At 35.5% G+C, this 12,185-nt stretch overlaps 3 long non-coding RNA genes across 3 annotated transcripts in view; 1 reads left to right on the top strand and 2 right to left on the bottom strand.

Moving 5' to 3' along the window:
* LOC130054420 (uncharacterized) overlaps nucleotides 1–7,697 on the bottom strand; it is a 15,370-nt gene extending 7,673 nt beyond the window's left edge. Inside the window, exon 1 of the long non-coding RNA XR_008802735.1 lies at nucleotides 7,530–7,697. This is a non-coding gene — a long non-coding RNA (uncharacterized LOC130054420). The remainder of the gene's footprint in view (nucleotides 1–7,529) is intronic.
* A 1,077-nt stretch (nucleotides 7,698–8,774) lies between these two features.
* LOC130054419 (uncharacterized) lies at nucleotides 8,775–10,137 on the top strand. The gene is made up of 2 exons (XR_008802734.1): nucleotides 8,775–8,837; nucleotides 9,722–10,137. It is a non-coding gene; the product is annotated as an uncharacterized LOC130054419 (long non-coding RNA).
* Nucleotides 10,138–10,636: 499 nt separating this feature from the next.
* On the bottom strand, nucleotides 10,637–11,806 carry LOC125677100 (uncharacterized). The gene is made up of 2 exons (XR_007370945.2): nucleotides 11,542–11,806; nucleotides 10,637–11,082 (listed from the first exon to the last, which is right to left on the bottom strand). It is a non-coding gene; the product is annotated as an uncharacterized LOC125677100 (long non-coding RNA).
* Nucleotides 11,807–12,185: the final 379 nt, after the last annotated feature.

Here is a 12,185-nt window from a genome sequence, read left to right as displayed (position 1 = left end):
AAGCCCCATACAACCAAAAAACTCACAGCTTTTAATGATTTTGTTTGTTGACGTAGCCATGTTAGGTAGCCAGTTAATTCGAATCCCAGTTCATTTCCATACTTACACAATGACGTCTAGATGTGAATTAATATCCCCACAAATATTTTAGTTAAATATTTTAGATAATAAATCATCCCAGTTTGGTTAAATAATAATCATTCAAATAAGCTAACTCACGGTTACGTGGCTTTCATTAATCTGACGCAGTCCCCATCCCTGCCACACGAGCATAAGGGACCAAACTCAGCTTTTGTAGCATTTTCAATAATCAAGAACTTATTTTACCTTTAGATAAACTATGTATTTTAATTTCAGATCAACTTCAGTATATGGACAATAGTTCCTTCTAGTGTAGTATTAAGCAGTAATTTGTCCCATGTTATTATGGATGACAGGTCGACAGCTGACAGGTCGTTAGTTCAAATATTTGTTGACAGTTCAAGTATTTGTCAAAAGTTGACAGTTCAAACATTTATTGATGGTTGACAGTTTAACCTTTCACTTAAATCAAGTGATTTCATGAAAAGTGTCAACTGTCGACCTGTCAACCTTACCCTACTCGAGTCATACCAAGAAAAGTGTCAACTGTCGAGTGATATCATGAAAAGTTTCAACTGTCAACCTATCAACCTTACCCTCCTCAAGTGATACCATGAAAAGTGTCAACTGTCGACCTGTCAACCTTCATATCATGAAAAGTGTCAACTGTCAACCTGCCAACCTTTCCCTCATTGAACCAACCAGCAATAAAAAAAAATATTTGCGCAATAATTTATAAAATAAAATTTGAGAAAGGAACTATTTGTCCATATACTACTGTTGAGCCTTAATACCAAGCCAATACTTATAGTCATGTCTATAATCAATGAAGACCAAATACATAACTTGTAACGAATATTATGAATAGATACATGTACCAATAGCAACAGGGTTCGAATTGACTGGCTACCTAACATGGCTACGTCAACAAACGAAATCATTTGAAGCTGTGAGTTTTCAGGTCGTACGGGGCTTTGATGAATATTTCAAGGTATGTTTGGACACACGTATAGTAGAGAAATACGTTAGGTATTTTTTCATATTAAATTTATGAGACGACAATACAAGAAGACAACGATATGAGGCCTCAACCGCATGCATCTTTTTGTATGTTGTAAATCGGAGGTTTTTATAAGGGATGGATCTGTAGCATCATTTTGTATGTTGTAAATCGAAGGTTTTTATAAGGGGTGGATCTGTAGCATCTTTTTGTATGTTGTAAATCGAAGGTTTTTATAAGGGGTGGATCTGTAGCATCTTTATGTATGTTGTAAATCGAAGGTTTTTATAAGGGGTGGAACTGTAGCTCTATGATATGTCCCAATATTTTTTCAGAGAGCTAGTTCTGCAGCTACACAAAATATAGTCTCTGCAAAACCTTTCAAAAATTTGAATTGACAGAATTTTTTTTCAAGTGGATAGGGTTCAGTAATAGAAGTGTATGTTTTCACTAATGGGATCAGTAATGAACCAGTAAAAACTTTATAGTTGTGGTATCCTGCGCAGTTGTGCTCAAAAGCTCAGGAGCTAACTTCCTTAATAACTGAAACTTTACATGATACAGTCATATTTGTTTACAAACAACTTGGTGTCATCTATAGATTGCATACACACTTCCTCTTTATGCAAAATACTAGGTTTGTCATTAACTTGCTGATACTGGGAACAATTGCAAATGTCACAAAGCCACGTAATGTTTGGTGTTTCAGATGTCTGTCAGCAGATGTCCACAAAAATAGGAAATCATTTGAAAGTTTTAAAAGAATTCTTAAATCAGAATTAAACCCTTTCATATTGGAAGCAATCAAATTAAAATCTACATATGAATTGTACAAATGATGAATATATTCCAAAGATCCTAATCACATGAATAAACTAGTAGAATTCAGTAAATTCAAAGTCTCGTTCTGGGACACAATGATTCTTAGGTATCACACCCATCAAAATGAATTTAGTCCAATCAATCTGAACTTAGGTCAATTGTAGTTCCATTCATATAAAAGAATATTTTTTTTCATTTCCCCTTATCCTTTTTTCTTAATATCTGTATCCCTGATAAGGAAATTTTGTGCAATTTGTAGACGAGACTTATTACTTCCTGAGGTGCACCTTGGGTGTAAAACATGTAGATTTGAGAGTATTAAAGTCTTGTTTATGGGTGAAAAAATGCAAAAATACCATATACGGTGTTGTTTTTTCAATGTCATCAGACGAGACAGGTAACATAGAACATTTTCAACTGAGTTATTTGACATCAATTTAACAAACTGATCTTCAACAATTTTTTTTTCTACATAGTGATATATTCTGATCAAAAAAAGAAACGTATAGTAATAATTTTTCGCTGAATCTTTTCAAATAATTTTTTCATACATTTTGGGGGTCTAGAATGAATTGCCTGAATAATACTCGTTACATCTAACGCTATTGTTTACTGGATAAATATTCTATATTTCTGGACAAATCACAGTAAAACTTGTTTTCATGAAATCCTAAAATTGTCTCTGTAACTTTTGATTGTTGTTTCCAAGTTCCTAATGCACGTGATTCAGGCACCAGTAGTCTATCAAATGCACAGGTTCTTGATATTTGATTGCATTGTCTTTAAATATAACTGCATTTGGAAAAATGATGAGTTCTGAATGATGCTCAATGCAATAATGCAATATTGGACAACTGAAAACAGGTGTGTCACAGTTTGCAGTTACAAGAGATTTCAATGTTGCACAGAGCACCTTATCTCGCCTTTAGAGCAGACATCAACAGCATGGTTAAACAATGATCAACACAGAGCAGGTAGATCATGCACGGCGTCAGCAGTGCAGGATCACTTCATCAGATTTTATCATCTTTGTCAATGATTCACAACAGCAGCATCAACCGCATCTGCCATTTCTGGGATTCACAGAATATACTGTTTGCAGTGGACTACAGGATGCTGGAATTAGAGCATGCAGACCTGTTTGTGGCATCGCCGGAACAACTTCAATGGTCTCAGACTCATGGAGTATCGCCATAGGAACACTGGCAGACAATTTGGTTCAGCGATGAATCTTGATTTTTACTGCAGAGGCCAATGGAAGACTCAAGAGTGTATAGGCACCAAAATGAACCTTTTGCGCAAAATTGCATCCCAGAGGATGACCGGTTTGGAGGAAGCAATATCCTATACAGGCAGGCACATACAAGGTACTTTGCTGACCCAACAGTAAATTGACATAGTCATACAGTCACACTTGATTCCAATAATGCAGCATCCTGAAGCAGTATGATGCCAGACCACATACCACTCATCTAACACATGATGATCAGGAAAGACACAATATCCAGTTTCTCCTTGGCCATCCAAATCACCAGATCTGAACCCTATTGAACATGCATGGAATGACCTTGGATAGGCACATCCACCAAAGACAATCGCAGCCTCAGACTCTGCAACAAATAGCCCAAGCTTTGCAGTTAGAGTAGAACGTGATACAAGTTTCAAACTTTAGATAGAGAGGCTTCTATGTGCTTGATGTTTGGAAGTAAAGAAGATTTTTATTGATGTAAGCAGTTTTTCTCTACGTTGACCCATACAGCTTCATCCTTGGGACTGACCCAGCAGTGGTGTATTTCACCTCTTTGACAGTCCTTCACTATGCACCCAGTGTATGTGTTAGATGCTTTGGAGCAATTGGAGATTTCACTATTTGCTATACACATAAGGCGGGGATAAAAGAATTCACGAGTTTTGTGTCCCTCTCCCACAGGATGCTGAACACCAATGGTGATGAAATTGACCATGTAGTTTCTAAGTTGATAAAAATGTTTGAAAATTAATGAATGACCCACACCAACTTGCAGGAACAGCTTACAATAGGTCAATCTATGATGCTTAGTAGTGACTTTGTTTACCAATGACTGTGTGATGCAACTATAGTGTGTGCTGTAGTTGTCTGTGCTTATCACCCTTGCTTTCTGCCTCGCTGTTGGATAGCAGCTTGCTGCAATAAAGGAGTAAAGCATGCAAGTTTTCCCTGCCAACTATAGCCTTTCATAAAGTAAGACCATGTGTTCCAGATATTGGGTCCTCCTTGAGGTGGTAACTGGATCCTTGTGGTCTATGTCTAAAACACAAGATCTAGGAGTAGGCTAGGTCCCAAAATGCATCAGTGTATGGACATGCCCTAATGCCTGCAAACCTGGTCCCCACCCTATATGGGTTAAATACCATATAGCAGATTTTTTCCTGGGGTGATAAATTTGGCTAATCTTAGCAGTTACATAGCTTTCTACCAAAATTACACTCGCCAAATATGCACTGAATTCCGACCTCAGTATTTTTAAGAGAGATAACTCCTCCTTGTCCATCAAAATTTACTACGCCAAAATCATTAGCATACCTTAACCTTTGAGCTAGCAAATCGCCAAATTTTAGACCCGAGAAAAAAAAGAAAAAACCGCTATACCGTAGTATCACTGCCTTGTGATAGGTACTGGATTGCCAAAGGCTATGAGAGATAACCCTGATAGAAAACCAGAAAGACGACATCCATTAGCAGGGTAAATAAACCAGAAAGAAAACTCTGTCCACCAATATGAATATTGGGCATGGGGCTACTCCTACAAGTAAGAGCCTTGGTTAACATCCCTACGCTCCTTATATACCTCGGCACCAAGTCCAAAGTATCTCGCCATGAACCTCTAGCATGCTGGAGTAGGCATGGGGCTAACAACCCCATACTGCGAAAACATTCACGTCTTACAGAAACTGCAAGAAATTTCACTATTAGGGATTTAACAGAGGGTTCTAGCCACCAAGATGGCAATATGACCATTAACAATGCAAATGGGAGTCTACTAGGATCAAAATCCACTGTGAAGCTGGGAGCATGAATATTCAAACTATGTTTGAGCCACTAGACTGGATACAACCTTGATCTCCTCAGTGTAAGTGAAATTCATCAAAATAGTGTTCAGGTTCTTTTTTTTCTTTTTTTTCGGGCAAGTTAATTTTTGTTCAGGCAGGTGAAATTGATAATGGGCACATATTCAATAATAGTTTTCGTGAAGATCGCAGAAAAGGTACATGGCTTAAAAAAGAATAGATGCAAAGAGTGAATTACACCCAGATTTCTGACAAAAATTGACAAGAGAAAAGCTATCGAGCAAATCCAATAGACTCAAAGAAAAACTGCAAAATGAAACGAATACAAAGAGGCCAATAAGGAGGTGAAAAAGAGTGCAAAACAGGACTATAAAAAACATCCTTGACGAACAAGCAAATGCAGTGTTCGAAATTAACAATAGACCGAGTCTCTGTCAAATGACACCGGTCTATGCCAATTGTAATTGGGATTGATCAAATTGTCTACGCCGATTTTCTAGGTTTAAAGCAATAGAGTTATTCCAAAAGTTGACGTCTGATAAACGTTATGATGAAAGGAGTACATTGTAAATGGAAAGAAAATATGCTTTCTAAGTACATTAGAAGTAAATAACAATGTTTTAAATTTGTGTTTTGTTTTTTTCAATGTTGCGGTATATGCCAATTCGATGAGGTCTATGTCATTTTGTTTTGGCATAGACCCGTGGTCTATACCAAGTCTTAAACCAATTTCGAACACTGCAAATGAGGCCGAAACAGATGCTTATGGGAAAAGCCTACAAGATCACTAAAATATATATTTTTAAAAATTGACCTGACAATATTTCAAATATTGACCTACTGAAGAAAACAAACTCCAGGAACATCAGCATGCATTGAAATAAAAATATGATTGAGATGGTAGATTATATTTTCGAAAGAGACCAACAGCGACTGCCAAAGGTTGCTCTAAGATGGACCCCACCTGGAATAAGAAAACCTGGAATCCAAAAACAGCATGGTGAAGAATGGTAGAGATCAAACTAAAAGATGGTGAGCTCACATGGGAAGAAGCCCAGAAGCTGGCAAAAGACAGGCCCAAGTGGTGAGACAAGATTGAAGTCTTATGTCTCTTATGCCTGAAGAGGATTTCGAAGAAGTAATAGCAGTGACCTTGATCTTTGACCTAGAATAAAAATATAAAAGTGAATTTCTTTTACCACCACCTTAAACTTTGAATTGTTTCATTTCAACACTGCAGAGACCTCCTAACGTTTGTGATGGATATAAATTTTCAAATTAATCAATTAGTACTGGTATATAAAATCAATGAATATTAAGAAAAAAAGATGCTGAAAGTACATTTTTCATTAAATAATTTTGAAAATATTTATTTAGAAAATTTTATGAATGCTGTTTTATTCTATTCAAGAACATATGTATTAAAATAATGTATTAAAATAATTGTATAAAATTAGTAAAACAAACATATTTCATATATATAATGATCGACTTTTGATTTTAAAAATCCATTTTTGCTTAAATAGGAAATAAATATTTACCTTTTAGACAATTTGGTTAAAAGCTGAGACAAAATAAAATCCATACACTTTATTACCTTTTTTTAACATGAATTTAAGAGAAATCAATGCAACACATTTTTTCTCAATGTATGCATCTAAGACAGTTTATTTCCAAGGTGATAATTTTTGTCATCTGTCAAATTCAGAAAAACAAAGAACATGGGGCAAAAAATGGCTTAGTTGACAAAACCAGAGAGCTGGGAAATACCTGTACATATTTAACAGGCTCCTTTATCTGTGTCTAAGATTGCGGAACTTTATTTTACCTCTGATAAACTTGCTCATCTAACCCACAGTGTGTGTATTTAACACAGTAAAAACACTGGTATTTAATCAAATGCAAGAATTACCTATAAACATTAACAAAGTCTGATATGTTCATTTCAGAGTCTCTTTGGTTTAATCTAGTTGAGGGTGATTTTCGTTTTGGACATCTTCCTGATTCACCTTTGTATTTCAAAGAAATGTATACAGCAGTACAATATCCAACATACATGTACCTCGGCGGCCATATTGCAACACGGCCAAGCGACCTAGCTCTCAAAGTCGAGTTGAGTTATTCGATCGCCAAAACATTAACAAGTCAAACTAAGCTTTTTTACCACCATCATTAAATACAACGAGGTTCATTCTACTGAATGATGGGTTTATTTCCCATGTTTTGTCATCGTTTTCCTTGTTAAGAGCGCTAACTCGGTCCAACCTTTACATTCACCACAGATACAGAGCGACTCATCCAGATTAAAAACCCAGGTCTTTGTTTGTTATTCGAAAGTTTTCAAATAAAACAAACAAATGTGCACATATTCACGATTTTCATCATTTATTTCGATTCTATGAACCTCTGTCACACATCAATACTTAATATAAACACAAGCGACATGTCAGGCAAGATGCAACTTCTCCATATAAGAGTCATTAACGAAAGTAAATAAAAACACTCAAATATCTACATTAATGCCAAATACAGCAAATTTCACGTGATCACAGATGAAAGACAAATAACATCACTGTACCTGTGGATGAAATCCTTTAATTTTGGCTTGAAATTACGATTTTCTGGGTCCAAATTTCAACTTCCAAACACCACATGGAGAAGATAGTCGTCATTCAATCTATGGTATGGATTACTGATCGACTGGTCCAGATAAGGGGTGTGAAACCAAGAAAGTATCATGTTCTCAGCTTCGATTCAGTCAAATAAGTCCGAGATAACTCAGGGAATACTTACAAATGACTTGATTTAAAGTTTAACATTTCAGATGTACATTTATAAACAAACACAAGTAAAATTGCTCTTTTTCGTCATTACCTGCCGCCCCTACATTGATCAATAGGCGCGTCCGGATTATTCACTGAAGTGATACCATTGTCCTCTGATTGTACAAAATATGATCTTTATAGAAGTAAATCAATCTATTTTGCTGAAGAAATATTCAAATAAGTGTGGATAGACTTTTGAGAATCGATTGATTCGATCTTAGGAGTTGTATTTGAGTTGTAAACACGATGTAACAATATACATAGCGATGTAACTTTTATGGAGGTTCCATCATGACACCTTGACGTCGCGGCGACACAGCACAGGTACTACTAACTCCTCAAGGCCGATCAGTAAATATCGTATGCCTTACACAAAACTGGATTCATCATGCAGCGATTTTTCTACACACAGTTAAGGTCCAAATACAGATCCCTTCTCCCAAGAGGTATTGGGTTTTCGCAATTGAAGTTGCCCCTCCCCCTCCTCATCCGCGTTGTTGTTTTTGGCAGATTTAATTTTTCATGTACAACATACTTTATTAATGTGAATTTGTCACTTAAACAAAAACCTATCATATGAAAATTTATAGAAAATAACTGACAATTGCAATGTGTTAAGAACGAGAAAGTTACAAGTGGATGACTTTTTCATAGCAAATTAACTGAGTTAATTTGGTGTTAATTAAAATTACTTAGGCCTATATATCGTACATTACAATTGATTTTCCCAAATCGTAAAGGCCCAGCCCCTTATGAAAAGGGTAGACAAAAATCACTGTTATGACACGACTTTCCGGGGGGGGGGGGGGGGCATAAATCTTAATGCATAGAGTTTACTTACATTTTAGTAATGCATAAACAAAAGTTTAATGTTAAAGTAATAATTTTCATATTCCGACTGCATCAAGTTTCATAATTACAGAAATATCTTCATAATTCATTTCAATCGCTAATTACATGTATGATTTCCGAAAAGGGTTTTTATAAAACTGCAAACTCACTGTCATGATCGTGTGCAGGATTGGACAAAACAAGATGGCAGACGGCAGTTCCAAACAAAGGTAGGCTCTTAAAACTCTTCATTTTACCGACTTATTAGACGACGAATTTATGAATTTAAAACACTGCCTGGCCAGAGAGGCATCATTAAGTTGATTGGTTCTTGGAATTCTTACTCATGTACACGTACAACTCTAAATTCATTGATCGAAGTTGACGATGTTGCCTCGATAGAATTCGAAGCGGGCGAAGATGTTTCTAATCATGTTTTCATGCATTTTAAGAAAGATACTTTCGGTAAAATAGACTCTGCACATATCTTTTGATGAAAACTTGAACCAGTGTATACGATTTGTCCCTTAAATTGCCTTGGTTAGATAGATATCTCGACTTGAACATTTGCTAATGTGCAGGATTGGACTCTGGTCGTTTCCACGATAAACGTGCCGGATTGGACCTCAATTTTGGTTCAGGATTGGACCCTCTTTTTATCTTTATTTTCAAAATCCTTTATATTTTCGAATCTCGACTTCACTCTATCATATTTTAGTTTGATTAATTTAGCTTATTAGATTCTCAGACATTTCCAACATGACGATAGTGTATTTTGAATTTTTTTTTTACTGTTATCAAATTACATCGCCGTTTAAGTTCCCAACGACGACAATTGCTACTGTAAAAATATTCATTCGCTATCTCCTTCAAATTGAACCAATATAGCAGATCTATACATGAATCGCCAATCTTTGCTTACGACAAGATGTAACGTTGACTGTTCGTATCCAGGATATATAAGGTCATTTTGACCTATAAAACACGTGAGAAATTATCATCATTTTATAATCCTCTGTAACAATATAAATTCGACGTTTCCTGAATTCAATTAACCCGCTTACATATTCTCTAATTCCAAATTCTGTTATGTAGATTTTCTCCTTTGTTTCAGGTATCAAGCCCAAGAACTTCATTCCATGAGATGGATACACTTCGAATGTGCGAAATTTGTGGTGAGGAATTCAAGACCAATTCTGAATTGCGTAGGCATGTAAAAAGGAACCATCAATCAGAGAAATTGTCTTCGTTTGTGACGAGTGCAACACACGCTTTTGCAGATTATAAAAGAAACATGAAGTAAAAAAAAATTACATTGTTTTCTGAATACACGAAGTGCATACATATACCATGGCAGCCGTTTTATATATCCGTTTATGTACATTATGAAACGATTATTTTTACGGTATTATGCTTTGTTTTACTGAGATACTCCTAATCTTTTACATTGCATTTTACACATGTTGATTTGTTATTTCATTGAACCAGAAGTGTTCTTAATTTTTACTTGTTATTAAATATATTTCAATGTTATTGTGTTTGTATAGAACTGATAACAACTCGTGAAAAAATTGTGTTGAAGAGTAACCTCTCATCTGAGCAGCAAATATTGAAGAAGAAACATCATGGACAAAACTGCTTTTCATTTAGGTTCATATTTCAGCTACAGGAGTGATATTGCGAATTTCTGAGAAAATATCCTTTTTATTTTCTTTCATCAGTATATGCACTCTAGGTTGAATTCAATGTAATTACAAGAAACGACAGGTTTTTAAATATAAAAATGCTGATATTTACTACATTCCAACAAACATTTTTACCGTAAGTAATTATCCTTGTAAGTGAGTTGGCCTCGATATCTTGCACGACATATGCACTCAAGATTATTAGAATTAAAATGATATGGAAATTTTTCAAAAGATAATAAATCCCGTTTTAACAATCAAAACTGGTTCCAGCAGAAGCATACATATGAAAGGCACAAGTGTATGTGGACAGATGATTAAGTATTGAAAACATGAACACCTCAACATCTTATTGTCTTTATTGTCATTGAACAGCTTTGTGAAATGTAAACCATCGTGCCTAAAGAGATTATTATACGTCAAACCATGCTCAGTTTTAATAATTCCATGCAGATATCACAAATGTTAAGTGGTTGGGAATCGAACATGGTCTACATGTGTATATACAATATAAATGTATTTACTTCTGCAAAATGAAGACTTTTCAACATGTTGATCTTCGAGAACAAGGCTCATTCTAACGTGTGGCAGAACTTTAGATTCATGTGCGCGGTGAAATTCTCAAACACTTAAAGATTTTCGAGCTGGCTCTTCCGGCTTACTGATAGTTCCTTCCTCCACGTGCTCTTCTAGGTTTGTCAAAACCATGGTTTTAGTAGGAGACATAAAATAGAACACACTTCATTCACTTGCAACTTTTAAGCTTAAGGAAGTCCGCTCCTGACTGGATCTGTAAGAAAAAAAAATGCATGTACAGTATTTAAGAAAGGGTCCAATCCTGAACCAAAATTGAGGTCCAATCCGGCACGTTTATCGTGGAAACGACCAGAGTCCAATCCTGCACATTAGCAAATGTTCAAGTCGAGATATCTATCTAACCAAGGCAATTTAAGGGACAAATCGTATACACTGGTTCAAGTTTTCATCAAAAGATATGTGCAGAGTCTATTTTACCGAAAGTATCTTTCTTAAAATGCATGAAAACATGATTAGAAACATCTTCGCCCGCTTCGAATTCTATCGAGGCAACATCGTCAACTTCGATCAATGAATTTAGAGTTGTACGTGTACATGAGTAAGAATTCCAAGAACCAATCAACTTAATGATACCTCCCTGGCCAGGCAGTGTTTTAAATTCATAAATTCGTCGTCTAATAAGTCGGTAAAATGAAGAGTTCTAAGAGCCTACCTTTGTTTGGAACTGCCGTCTGCCATCTTGTTTTGTCCAATCCTGCACACGATCATGACAGTGAAACTGGGAGCTAAAATCAGTAAAATTTTCAACGTTATATTCATATATAATCACTACCAGCTTTGCTCATTTCCTTCCCTATTTACTTCGGACACCCCATTGGCTAATCATCACCAAGTATAGCTTCAAATATAAAACAGGCTGTCCACAAAATTTAATACCACTGATTTTGTCAAGGCTTCTGTGCCTTCGTGCGTTCGTATGTTTGTTTGTTCGGCTTCATGTGTAATATTGAAGATACGTCTTTTATTGTTTAATCAAAGGAATACGTAGTATGTTATATTAAGATTTTGGGTTCCAAATGGTTTTCAGGTCAGATACATTTGAATGGAAATTCCAAAACTATTTGACGGAAGATTTAATTTCTGGTATTTTTCAAAATAGAAATAATGTCTTGTATATATATATAACCGTGTTGCCGGTCGAAATATTTCCAGAAAGTGTTTAGAGGTTTTTTTGAATTTTTATTTGATCCGAAAAAGGAGACTATATATATATATATATATATATATAGAATAGAATAGAATAGAATATGATTTATTTCCAAATTAGGGCCCTCTCGGGCATACAGCATACATGAT

This window comes from Ostrea edulis, chromosome 1 (genome assembly GCF_947568905.1).
Source record: "Ostrea edulis chromosome 1, xbOstEdul1.1, whole genome shotgun sequence".
Classification (NCBI taxonomy): Eukaryota; Metazoa; Mollusca; class Bivalvia; order Ostreida; family Ostreidae; genus Ostrea; species Ostrea edulis.
This window is presented reverse-complemented; position numbering and strand designations above follow the sequence as displayed.